Raw genomic sequence first — 11,501 nt, 5'->3', positions numbered from 1 at the left:
AAAGTTCATGGGGGATATTGGATAGAATAGCTTAGACCACTTCAGAATTCTTAAATGTAATTATTTCCCAAACCATTTTGCAATTGCGTCCAGCAGGGATATGAGGGGATAGCAGCCAGGATTGTCATGCTTGCCCTTTTTAAAAATAAGTACAAAGATTGCCTTTTCCCAACTGGGTGCAGATCACCAGAGATCTAGTAGTGGCATTAAACAGACATAGTAAGATAGGAGCCCAAAAAATAGGGTCATGCCTGCAAAACATCCATTGGGCAAAAATGCGGGCCAGTGCTCTTGTGGCGGGCAGCACCATTCAATGTATTTGTGATCTCAGTCAAAGTGAATTATATGTGGGAGACATGGAAAACACCCAGTGTAAGCGGTATGGGGTGGCTCCGGCCAGCACTAGCTTGCTCACCCGCGCTGCTACCATACAGAGCAGATAAGTGTGTAATCCAGTCTTGCTCTTGAATATTACCAGTAGATTCCCACATTGCATTGGGTTCTGAAACTCCTCTTGCCACCATGTCCCAAAATGTGGGATAATCCCTTGCTCTGAGTCCAGGCCTTGTCCAGGGTTTCCCATGCCTGATCCATCTGGTGCTGCCTCTGAAGGGATACGGATTTTTTATATTATTTCCTTCTCAGGTGAATTAGGTCAAATATTCTAGGGTTTTAGCAAGGCTAAAACAGGCTATTTTCTATCCCTAAATTCCTTCTTAAACCAAAGTTTGTTCTGACTAAAGATAGGGCAGCGCTGAATGCATTTGGTTGTCTTACTTCTGCTATTATGTTAACAAAACACCAAATGACATCTTGTTTATCAAGCAAACAGAGCAGGGTCTCCAGCACGTTATGCTGGATTCTGGCTTTACTGGAAGTCCAGAGGAGGCCAAACTGAAGATTGCCCTTTTCAGCAGATGCCTATTATTACTGATTCTGCCTGCAGCCATGAATAAGTCTTTCTTCAAACAAGAACTTAAGAGACACTCTTGTGCACACATACATAGAACCTACCAGACAACCAGACACGCTATGGAATCCATCCCCTGTGGTGGGACACTACAGATGCGGAAGTTGTGTGGCGTGCCGTTTTACTGTACCCACTAAAACGTTTATCCACAATGACTTTCATTGGACACTCAAAAGCCATAGCAATTGCAATAGCAAATGTGTAATATATGGAATTAAATGCCCATGCAACTTGCTATATGTGGGGAAGACCATTAGGCCCATTAAACAACGCATATCAGAACATTGGTCTTGCATCACGAATAAGATACCAGACAAACCACTTGTTGAACACTACATTCTGATGAGACACTCAAACGAAAATGTAACATGGGCGGTCATACAGCAACTGACCCCACAAAAGAGAGGCAGAGACATTAACAAGTGATTGACTACGTTAGAACAATAGTGGGTTCACAAACTCCACACGGTTAGAGAAGGTCTAAATATAACCATAGAGTGGAAACACTTTCTTCACTAATTGAGCTGTTAGAACGCTGTCCTATGTGATATCCCTCTTTAGATTAACTGGTTTGGGTGACAGCTATTTCCACTTCCTCCTCTGATGCTGTCACTGATTTGTCACCTCTATATTAACAGACGTCTTGAATGAATTCTTTCATTGCTTCCATCTGAGCACTAAGATTTTCCATCTAAGGCCCATACAGTATTGGTTCAATCTGGGGTAGGCACTACCAAATAGGTGGGTCTGACACTGTTGTGAGACGAATAAGGTAAATGTATTGTGGCTGGTACACGCCCAATGTGAGGATATGTAATGTCACTCATAGCGGATACCTCCACTATGGGAATACCACGAACTGTGAAAGTATCCCTCTAATCATTCTAGGGTAATAGACCACACAGGTAAATATACTGTACAACACCGTATATAACAAGTGTGCACATCCACACCATACCTACACTCTCTGCACACTGATATATGTGCTTTCCATATGTGTTTGTTTATGTGGAAGCGTTGGGAATACGCTACCATGCCCTACCTAATCCCATACCGAGTTACTTGCATTGGCTGCCCAGCCTACGCCCCCTCACCTTGTTTAGACTCACATCAGTGGGCTTGCCCACATTTATTCTAGTCATGTGTCCTTGCAAACACGATAGGTTATGATTGGCCATTCATGCCCATACACGCCCCAATGGGCTTGTTTTCACCGTATCTGTACGACCGCGTCACTTGACGCTCAGCTATCCCTATGGCAACGGCTCTTCTGTGCGTGCACCACGACGTGACTCAGCAGACCTCTGTTCTGTGACAGCACACACGGCAGACATTGATTGGCTAGCACAGCCCAGATATGTCCAAGTGGGCCTTTTTCTTACCGGCCCCACAATGGACGCGTCCTTTCATCTTTAGTCATTCCCATGGCGAAGGCTCTCCAGTGCGCTCACAGCTCCGTGACTCAGCAGCACCGTCGCACTGGTAAGCACCACGCAGACAAACTTTTCTTCTGTGTATACCACCAAGAATTACTACCAGCACTTCTGTATAGCATAGTTTCATGCCATTTAATTAAGTTACATTTTTATGACCGCATGTTTGCTTTGCTGTTTGTGAGTATTTGGGATCTGGCCCCGTTGAGGGGTTTGTCGCATGCCACCTAACTAAACAGCTTCTTCACGCAGCAGCACCATTCACCTTTCTTATGGCATCTCCAGGTTTAGACTGTTGAGATTAGAAGGCCCCCTTTTTTCCAACACAGGAGCTTTCACAGATAGTACTTCCTCGTACCCGACCATTCATCTGCACCTGTTGCAGGAACAGACCCATTTTTTTAGTGTTATTGTGCAAAATTGAGCATAGTCTTATCGGAGACATCCAGCATATCTACTTCTCTGCTTTCATTGCAGATGTTGAACCACCACGGCGGAAACCGTGCAAAGCAATCTATAGTGTAACTACGTCCTACTAGGATAAGACAGTTTCCGGAAGTAAGATGACAACCACAGTTGTTTCTCGTGATTGTTTCCAGTCGACCGTCCCAGTTTGATTAGTAACTTCATGGGACGTGCTTTTTGTCTCTTTGTCATTCTAGGCAGTCTTTGTCCAATAACGGCTAACCTCCTTCTGCGGTGATTTGCACACCGTGGCCAATCCACACCAGAGTGGTCCATTTGATATTTACTGCAGCACAGGAATCCTTATGGTAAGATATACGCTATGTCACCCATGCATATCGTTGTTGTTCCTCCATTAAGTCATAGCATCTTTTTGAGCTTTCAATTCATTTACTGAGTTCTTTCAAGATCACACCGTCTCTAACACACCTCTCTTATTAACATTTGCAGATAGAGAACCCAGGACCCGGCGACACCATCCACCACACGTCCTGATGAATGCCTTTTCATATAAGCTCCATCCTATAGCTTGTCTTTGGGCCAAAACACAATAGTGTTGATGACTTCATTACCAATCCAGTGTTGATGTAATGCACTGATGCACATTGTTGTTCTTTGAATTGTGTTCTGTTCTATGTTCACATTGTATTTGTAATGTACAATATGTCAACCAATAAAGACAAAGCATGTTGTTTGTTCACCAAAATCTAGTCAAATTGACTGGATTGTACTTACCTGTATTGTACACAAAAAATGCCAAATAACTGTGCCTCTGGCAATTGTGTTCTCTCCACATGTGACAAGTATATGTAAATTAAAATACTTTTAGGTCAAAACATCTCTCGATTGACTTTTATGCAATCTGAGAAACCCTGTTAAGTCTATATACGTGTGAAATATGAAATGTGTGTTTGATCTTTCACCCTGATTTTTCGTTATTATTAAGAAAAAGGTCTCTTTTAAGGAACATCTCCCCTCTTGAGATTTTGCATGGGGAGAATCCTTCCACATCCTTTGGGTCCTAGAAATAATTTGCCAGCTATTTACTATAGAGAGAGGTAGAAAAGGCTGGTTTAGTAACACATAGAGACACAGATAAAAAACTAAAAATCATACATCCTATTGTGGGATTTTTTAAACCTTACATTGGAGCTCATTACAAATTCAGCAGTAATACCGTTGTATTACAAGATGACGGGAGTATGCATGTACAATTGGTGGTAACAATAATTCTGTCTGAAGGAATTACTGATGTAAATGGGTTTCTTAGTGGTAATCCAACCCAGAATTGGCAGAATGGCCGTTACAGCCATCAAGAATGGAGGATCTGCAGTCATTTTGGAAATTATAATCTACTGAATATCTCAAGTTGCGGCAGCCATACAAGGAAACTAAGGTCATCTGTAATATCAGAGGAGACATCCAAAACCAGTGGCCTGGAAATTAGGCAGCATGGCATAGGCAGAGCTAACAGTCTGTGGCGGTGCAGTGGCGGCCAACGCTGATGCATTCTATGGGGGCAGTTGCAGGAAGACCACACTGCATTGTAAGTCCTCCATCTGGTCAGAAGTCTGTGACAAGGTGGTCGAAGTGGGGACTGTACCCAGGGATGTGCAGGACATAAAAGTTAGAATCCCCTGAAGGCCAGGGTGCATAGTATCTTTGCCAACACCACACACAGTTGGAAGCACTGAGGCGCCTCTGGTCCTGACCCCGGGAGGAAATGGTCAATGCCATCCTCCACCTGGCCAGACTAGATTGAGTAGCAGCAGCTGAGTGCAGTGCTGGCAGCCAACCTTAGTCTGGTAAGTTGAATGTGAAACATCAGGCCCACAACACACAGCACAAGGCCTCCACTGCTCATCAACCTGCTCACTATGGGGCTCTCAATAAAATGCACAATCACATTAATGAGCAGGCCACTTCCCAGCTCACACCCAAAACCACTTGATGTGCAGTGAGAGGAATGTATGTGCAACATATAAGTAGCCACATGTACCCTGAATGGACCAATAACTCTCCAGTCCATGGGCTTACAACATCACCCTCACACACAGAGACATAGGCAAACATGCAATGCAATGGGTCAGAAAGACATATGTGAGTCATATGTCACCCATCCACACACAGTCAAGTCTCATGAAGGACTGTAGGGATGGTGCACACATTAATGAAGACCTAATCAATGAAACGCTGCAACTGACCTCACCGCTATGATCAACCCACATGGCCACTATACAATCTCTTCAAGGCCACTCCACCTTCTGCATTCAGGCAGTCAATATGCATACACCAGTTGAATGACACAAAGCTATCATGTCCATGACGTCTCATGTGAAACACCCACACCGTTCTCTAGAAGAACTGTATTGTGTGGGTGGGCTAAGAACAACGGTGTAATGCAATGCACAAACAACACCTTTTGAAAATTGCATCTGATGGCATGTCACCTATCTCATCACAGGTAGCCATGGAAGCCAGAAGGAACAGGAAGGCACTTCTATCACCACAACCTCAACCCCAGTGCCAGCCTCCCGCCATACCTACAGCGATGCATGCCACAGTGCTCGCAGAGGGGAAAAAAGCCAGGAATCCTGCTTCAGCCACCATTGTGCCTGATGTCCTGAGAGCAACAACAGCTGTGCCTGCCATCACCACATCTGGCAGCTGTGATGCTGTGGCCACCACCACCACTGTCACCATGACCAGAGCCATATGTGCCTCTGCAACAGCCACAGTGGTGACCACTGGCACAGCTGCATATATCTCTGTGGCTCAGGCCACCTGTGTGCCAATGCTCAGCTCTGCAACAAGGGTGGCAGTGGAAAATGAGGTATGCATTCCCCACACTCCTGCCATCACAAGGGGTCTTCCCCATCATCTGGACTCTCCCCCACTTCCCATCCTCTGCCCTCTCACCACCACGTATTTGCCTACATACACTCACCAACCTCTGCAGTGGCATCAAGATCAGGTGAGTGATTCCACTTCTGATGATGATGACACTGCAGATGGTGGCCTACGTGCATCTGGGGAAGACATGCCCCATGAACCACCATCACCAGTCCTCACAACAACACTGGAGACTGAGCCAAATTGAGCAGAGGCAGGAACATATGGAAACCATCACACAGGAGCACTTGGGGCATGCTCAGTCATGCAGGATGACATTCAAATTGCCTCAAGAAGGATGGCCACTGCTGCGAAGAGAGAGAGCAGGACGGTTTCTGATGCCACAGTCGCAGTAACAGTAGTTTGCCAAAGGGTGTAGGAGTTGGCACAATGCATTTCCTCTGCCAATGAGAACTCACTGAGGGCTATGACTTTGACACCCTAGCCCATTTGTGGGGTTGACATGGCCAGCTCCATCTCGGCCATGCCCACTGATGGATGCCTGCACAGCACCCTATTGAGATCTTCCCAGAGGAGGTAGCCCATCTCAGTAGCTGCAACACAGACACATGGCAAGAGCCAAAGGAAGTAGGAGGGGACATGCCACAGGCATTATTTTGGGATGTGGTTGGTGGGCAGGCAGGGGACAGTTACAGATGTGGGTGGTGGGTAAGCAAGGGATATTTGGGGAATGCAGGTGGTCAAGGGTCATTTGGGAATGTGGGTGGGCAAGGACCTTTTCACTTACAATAAAATAGTTCACTCTAGAAAATGAGTACAGTTGTCATTGAGTGTAAGTGATGTGATTATTTGAAGTGATGTCATGAGAGGTATTAGCCTACACATTTGTGCTTTTAATTGATACCCCATTTTTAAAATCATTTTCATGGTCGAAATTAATCATATTTAATTAAAAATATATATATGGGATTGGGTAAGTGAATAGGAGGGGTGCATGGGGTCGCCCCCCTGCATTTTCGTCCAAAAAACCACCCAAAAAGATTAACTGAAATGTGAAAAGGTCAAATATTTTCAACCAAGTAGACGTACATCGTCATGAGGTGGTGTATACATAGGTGTGATCAAAAAATGTTATGTGTCAGTTGATGACGGAGGATGCGTCCCTCCCTTGCATCCTCACGAAGAACTAGCGGTATCTGCTGCTTACCTGCATCATCAGAGTCAGATTCTGGGTGGCAATGTCGTTGTCTGGAGGAAGAGGGACATTCCTCTGAATGCACAGTGAACAGACCATGACCATCTTCCCCACCTTCTTAGGACTGTTCAGTGATGGCACCAGAATTTTCACTTGAGCAGTCCAAATGTGCGTTTAATGCACTAGCCTGGTGCATGCATGTGTTTCTTTGCATGCCATTTCCTGTGGAGTCTCAGGATTTCAGATGCATGTCATTAGCCGTGGCAGCAGTTGATCGTGTGAGGGCATTAGAAAGGAGACACAGACAACTGAGTAAAATTTGGGCTACAAATGTTTATTAAAATCAAAAGAAGGTTGGGAAAAGTCCTAAGTTGCCTGATGCTAAGGTGGGATTTCCCTACCTATCTGAAACTAATGGTAGTCTGTGTCAGGAAGGCCAAAGTAAATGTCTGTCTGTTTCCAAAATCTATACTTGCCCTCATATCTACTTGTACAAAATGTGTAGGGATGTCGGCATCAATATGAGAAGTGTTCAAACTAAAGTTCTGGGTTTCTTCCAACTCTTGGTCAGAAAAGGGTATTCCCTTCCCCAGGCTCTCAAGTCTCTTAATGTTCCAAAACAACTCAATTCCTTGGGATACTTCCCAGCTTTTCAAGCTTCTGTGTCTTTCAACAATATCACAAAGTTCAGTTCTTTATTTTCAAAATACACAATCTTTCCTTGAAATTCAATCACAGACGTATAAATGAGTTAAGTGGCTTTTCCTTTAGTTGGGTGTACTCAGTCTAGGTGCATTAGTCGGACCGCACGGTCCACCCATTTCGGGTCACGCAAATAACACACCTTCTTTGCTTCTTTCACAGTTACACTGTCACCGCTTCAGCTAAACAGTAGTATTGGGTGTATCCTCTTGCAGCTTTCGCAACACTTGTTTTGCCACCATTCACTTGTCAGATTATAACATCTTCTGAGAGCTTTTGCCACTGCTTAATCTTTCAAATTACACAGTTCCTCTTATTCTTATGGCACTTGCCAATGTTTGTTTTCTTCAGTTTACACAATTCACAGTTCTTTTGTATCAGGGAATATCACCCAGTACTTTCAATACACGTGGTATTCAATTATAATTACTTTCTTTCGGTTCAGTATTCAAAATGAGAGTCCTTTTCTTCCAATCAGTTACATTATATTCAGCAACCACAAATTCCTAGTTTACTCTCCTGCTGGAAATGTACACCCTGTTCACAGGCTTTTTCACACTTTCAAAGTTCACCTTTTTTCTGAGCCTTCCTTGACCTTGTCAGTTTCATTTCATTTACAATTTGGTATTCACAAAATCATTTAATGCATTTCTTTCAGCCTTCAGGTTATCATAGTTATCAATCATCTGTATTTCAAGCTGGATCAGCATTCCGATTGCTTACACGGTCCCCCGCTCACTCGCAGGGAAGAACCCTGCTCGACCCCTGTAGTATGCTCTCAATGGGATGCCAGCACCTTCTCACAGGTGGTCACATGACTGTCCCCAAACCACAGCCCAGCGTTGGTTCAGAATCTGTAACTACACTAGTGGAATCATAGATTTGATTGTGGTGCACAAACAACCAAGCAAGACATTTCCCGCACTTCGGTCCTAATATTCAACAATTGTTAGGAGCGACTTTGGGTGTCATGGCCTTTGTGGTGATTGGTGCCATTTTCATTGTGGAAAGGGTCGATGAGGCTTCTTCCTTGCGGCGCAGACCTCTGTGCATTTTTGATTGCCCATGGGTTAAGATCTGCTGTCCAGCCCTTCGAGCATGTTGTTCCCCTGATGAAGACTTTGCAATTTTCATATGTTGAAACCGGTTGGATCATTTTCTTCTAGACCACCGGGTTGAAGATGACTGGGTGAAGAGTTAATAAATGTCCATCTCACCATATACCTGAAAAAAAAAAATCTTTTGTTATCCACATCTATTGTGTTTCCTGATTAGTATTTTTAGTTTGTCATTTTTGAGATATGTATTTAGAGAGGCTGAGAATGATTAAAGGATTAAGGTGTCTCTGTGAATTTCATATTGAGAGATTTACATTGTATGTGTACGGGTATTTAATTGTATGCTGTGTGGGCTCTGTTCTTTAATTAATTTGTGTTGTTTAAAAATAAGATTATGATCATGTTCATATATTCCGTATATGTTGAATAAATTGCTTCTACAAATGTTGTCATCCATCCTCTTTGTGCATAGACTGTATTGTATTCTGAAGGATCCCAGTAATAAAGGCGTGGACTTTAGGGTAAAACTGATACCTAATAGTTAGCGAAAAACAGATTCTATACTCTTTTGATATTTCCTAGGCATTATTTTACTTTATTTATAGTGTTGCTCCTATTAGTTGATAAGACAGGCTTTACTGACTGTATTATTCATGTTCTTATTTTGATGAGCTTGAATTGCCAACAGTATATATCGGGTGAAATCTCTAGCACTGCAATTGGGGATTGCCAGTCAATTCCATCTTCTATGTAACAAATCAACTCAATTGTTAATGCGACCCCCCTGTTTATTGTCTCCTTTTTTATGTTGTTCATTTTGTGAAAAGAATCTAAGGAAGAACTTTGAATAGGATTCCTAGCACCCATTACAAATGGATGAACACATCCATTTCAGCATCGGATTCCACTGTGTTTGAGCGTGACCTTCAGAGTCAACACGGCTTTACTGATACTAGAGGACAGGGTTATCATTGTCTCTGCAGCACCTCGCAGTGTCAGAAGAAATCTAAGACAAGACAGGGGGCTTTGCTCAACCGGACCTGTTGCAGGCGCACACTTATTTGGGCATTTACATGTAATAAGCAATTTCCCTTACTGTTCTTGGCTCTTTGGTACAGATGATTGTATGACTATGTCTTTCATATTCTCTATTTAAACTGTCATCTATTCTATATATATAAAATGGAAAATCTGCACTAGACTTTGCACATTTACTTGTTAGGACCCTCTGGATGTCACTGGCTAGAATGGTTTCACCTGGTATGCATACCAGACATTCCTACGGTTGCCCAAAGAGGGTGGGGGAGGTGAGACTGGCCTGCAGGGAGTGGAGAACTGTCCTGAGCCTCCCCTGACTCACTCTAAAGCCTCTATTACTGTGAATAACTAAACCAGGGTGTAACTTTGGCTTTGAGTACTGATTCAAGTAAGTATTCAGCCGAATGGCGAATAGCTGGTTTTCAGCTGGAATTCAGTAGAATACTTACTCGAAGTCAAAGTTCAGTACACCCCTAGTGGACGCCGCACCGCCTTCCCTGCATTTGAGCCCCTGAAAACATGAGACCTGTGACTGCAACTGGCAAAACTGCAAGGTGGCCGTAGAATGATCGGACAGAGCTCATCTCATACATCTGGGTGCGAGAAACAAAACTCTACGGTCCCATACCTTGGAAAAAAAAAGAAATTCAAAGTCCTAGGATGCTCTGTTTTAGAGATATTTGCACCGCAATGCACAAAACTTCAATGTGGTTGTAGAGGGACTGGATGAAGCTAATTTAAAGCATCTCAATGCTGGCAACAAAACCCAATGTTTCAAGGCCCTAGGATTCACCGTTTCTGAGATATCTGTCCGCCACACACTGCACCACCCCAGGTTGAGGCAACAGGTGGGAAGAGCGCACAGAAGGCCCTGTTATGCTGCAGCACACCAACTCTCACCTCCCCTCCACATCTGCTCCGGGGTATGTAATCCAGCCACACACCCACGTACTCATAAGTGACTCGGAACAGGGACCTACAGGATCATTGATGGCAACGAATTGATGAGAGTGTTATCATATTTGTCTACAGAACCCATGCAAAGTATGGGTACTTTTTGCTAGCATAGAATATTTTAAAGTGGTCTATGTAGTGCTTGTTCTAAAATTAAGCGGAACTGAACACAAATAATCATTACTATTGGGTAGCCAAAGATATAGCAAATGCGCGGAGAAAGTAATGCCTTTCAAAAGATATGAATTATTCTTATTCCATAATGGCTCATATTTCTGCTGTTTAAAAAAAAACTGTAATTTATTTCATTAATTCATTTTGTAAGGCACCAACCTCAAGCACAGCTACTTCATAGTGCCACAAGGGGAAGGAAGGGAAAGAGATAGAGGTCCTCGAAGAAAAGACACGGTCTGAACCTTAGCCGCCTTGGAACATTCTAGAACAGTTAAGTGCAAGGTAGTGGAAGCAGAGCCAAGTGTGTAACAACCCAAGTAAAACAGTGCACGAAAGTGCAAGTAGTGTAGCAACAAAAAAATTCTCAGTATCACACAGATAGCCAGTCAACGATGATGGACACGCGATCTCATTGGGGTGTTAGGGGCAGATTGATCCATAAAGAAGTGCCCCAATGTTCTCTACCTGGCAAGGGCCAGACTAAGGTGAAAGAATTTGCAGATGCTTGTAGAGATTCTGTTAGATTTAACCCGACCTCTCTGCTCGGCATGCTTAATCTAGGAAATGCAAAGTTGGAAGAACTCTGTGTGGAATACATGTGAGGAATGCGACCATCCACACGGTGGGTGTGCGCTCACCTGGGCTTTTTTGAAATGTTA

The 11,501-nt window shown here is 43.7% G+C and overlaps 1 long non-coding RNA gene across 1 annotated transcript; it reads left to right on the top strand.

Moving 5' to 3' along the window:
* The first annotated feature begins 2,879 nt into the window (after nt 1-2,879).
* On the top strand, nt 2,880-3,785 carry LOC138504868 (uncharacterized). Its single transcript, XR_011280024.1, has 3 exons — nt 2,880-2,961; nt 3,066-3,176; nt 3,319-3,785. It is a non-coding gene; the product is annotated as an uncharacterized lncRNA (long non-coding RNA).
* The last annotated feature ends 7,716 nt before the right edge of the window (nt 3,786-11,501 follow it).

The sequence above is a fragment of the Ambystoma mexicanum genome, chromosome 11 (genome assembly GCF_040938575.1).
Source record: "Ambystoma mexicanum isolate Mex_15411 chromosome 11, UKY_AmexF1_1, whole genome shotgun sequence".
Taxonomy (NCBI): Eukaryota; Metazoa; Chordata; class Amphibia; order Caudata; family Ambystomatidae; genus Ambystoma; species Ambystoma mexicanum.
The sequence above is the reverse complement of the archived record's forward strand: the minus strand, read 5'-3'. Positions and strand labels throughout refer to the sequence as shown.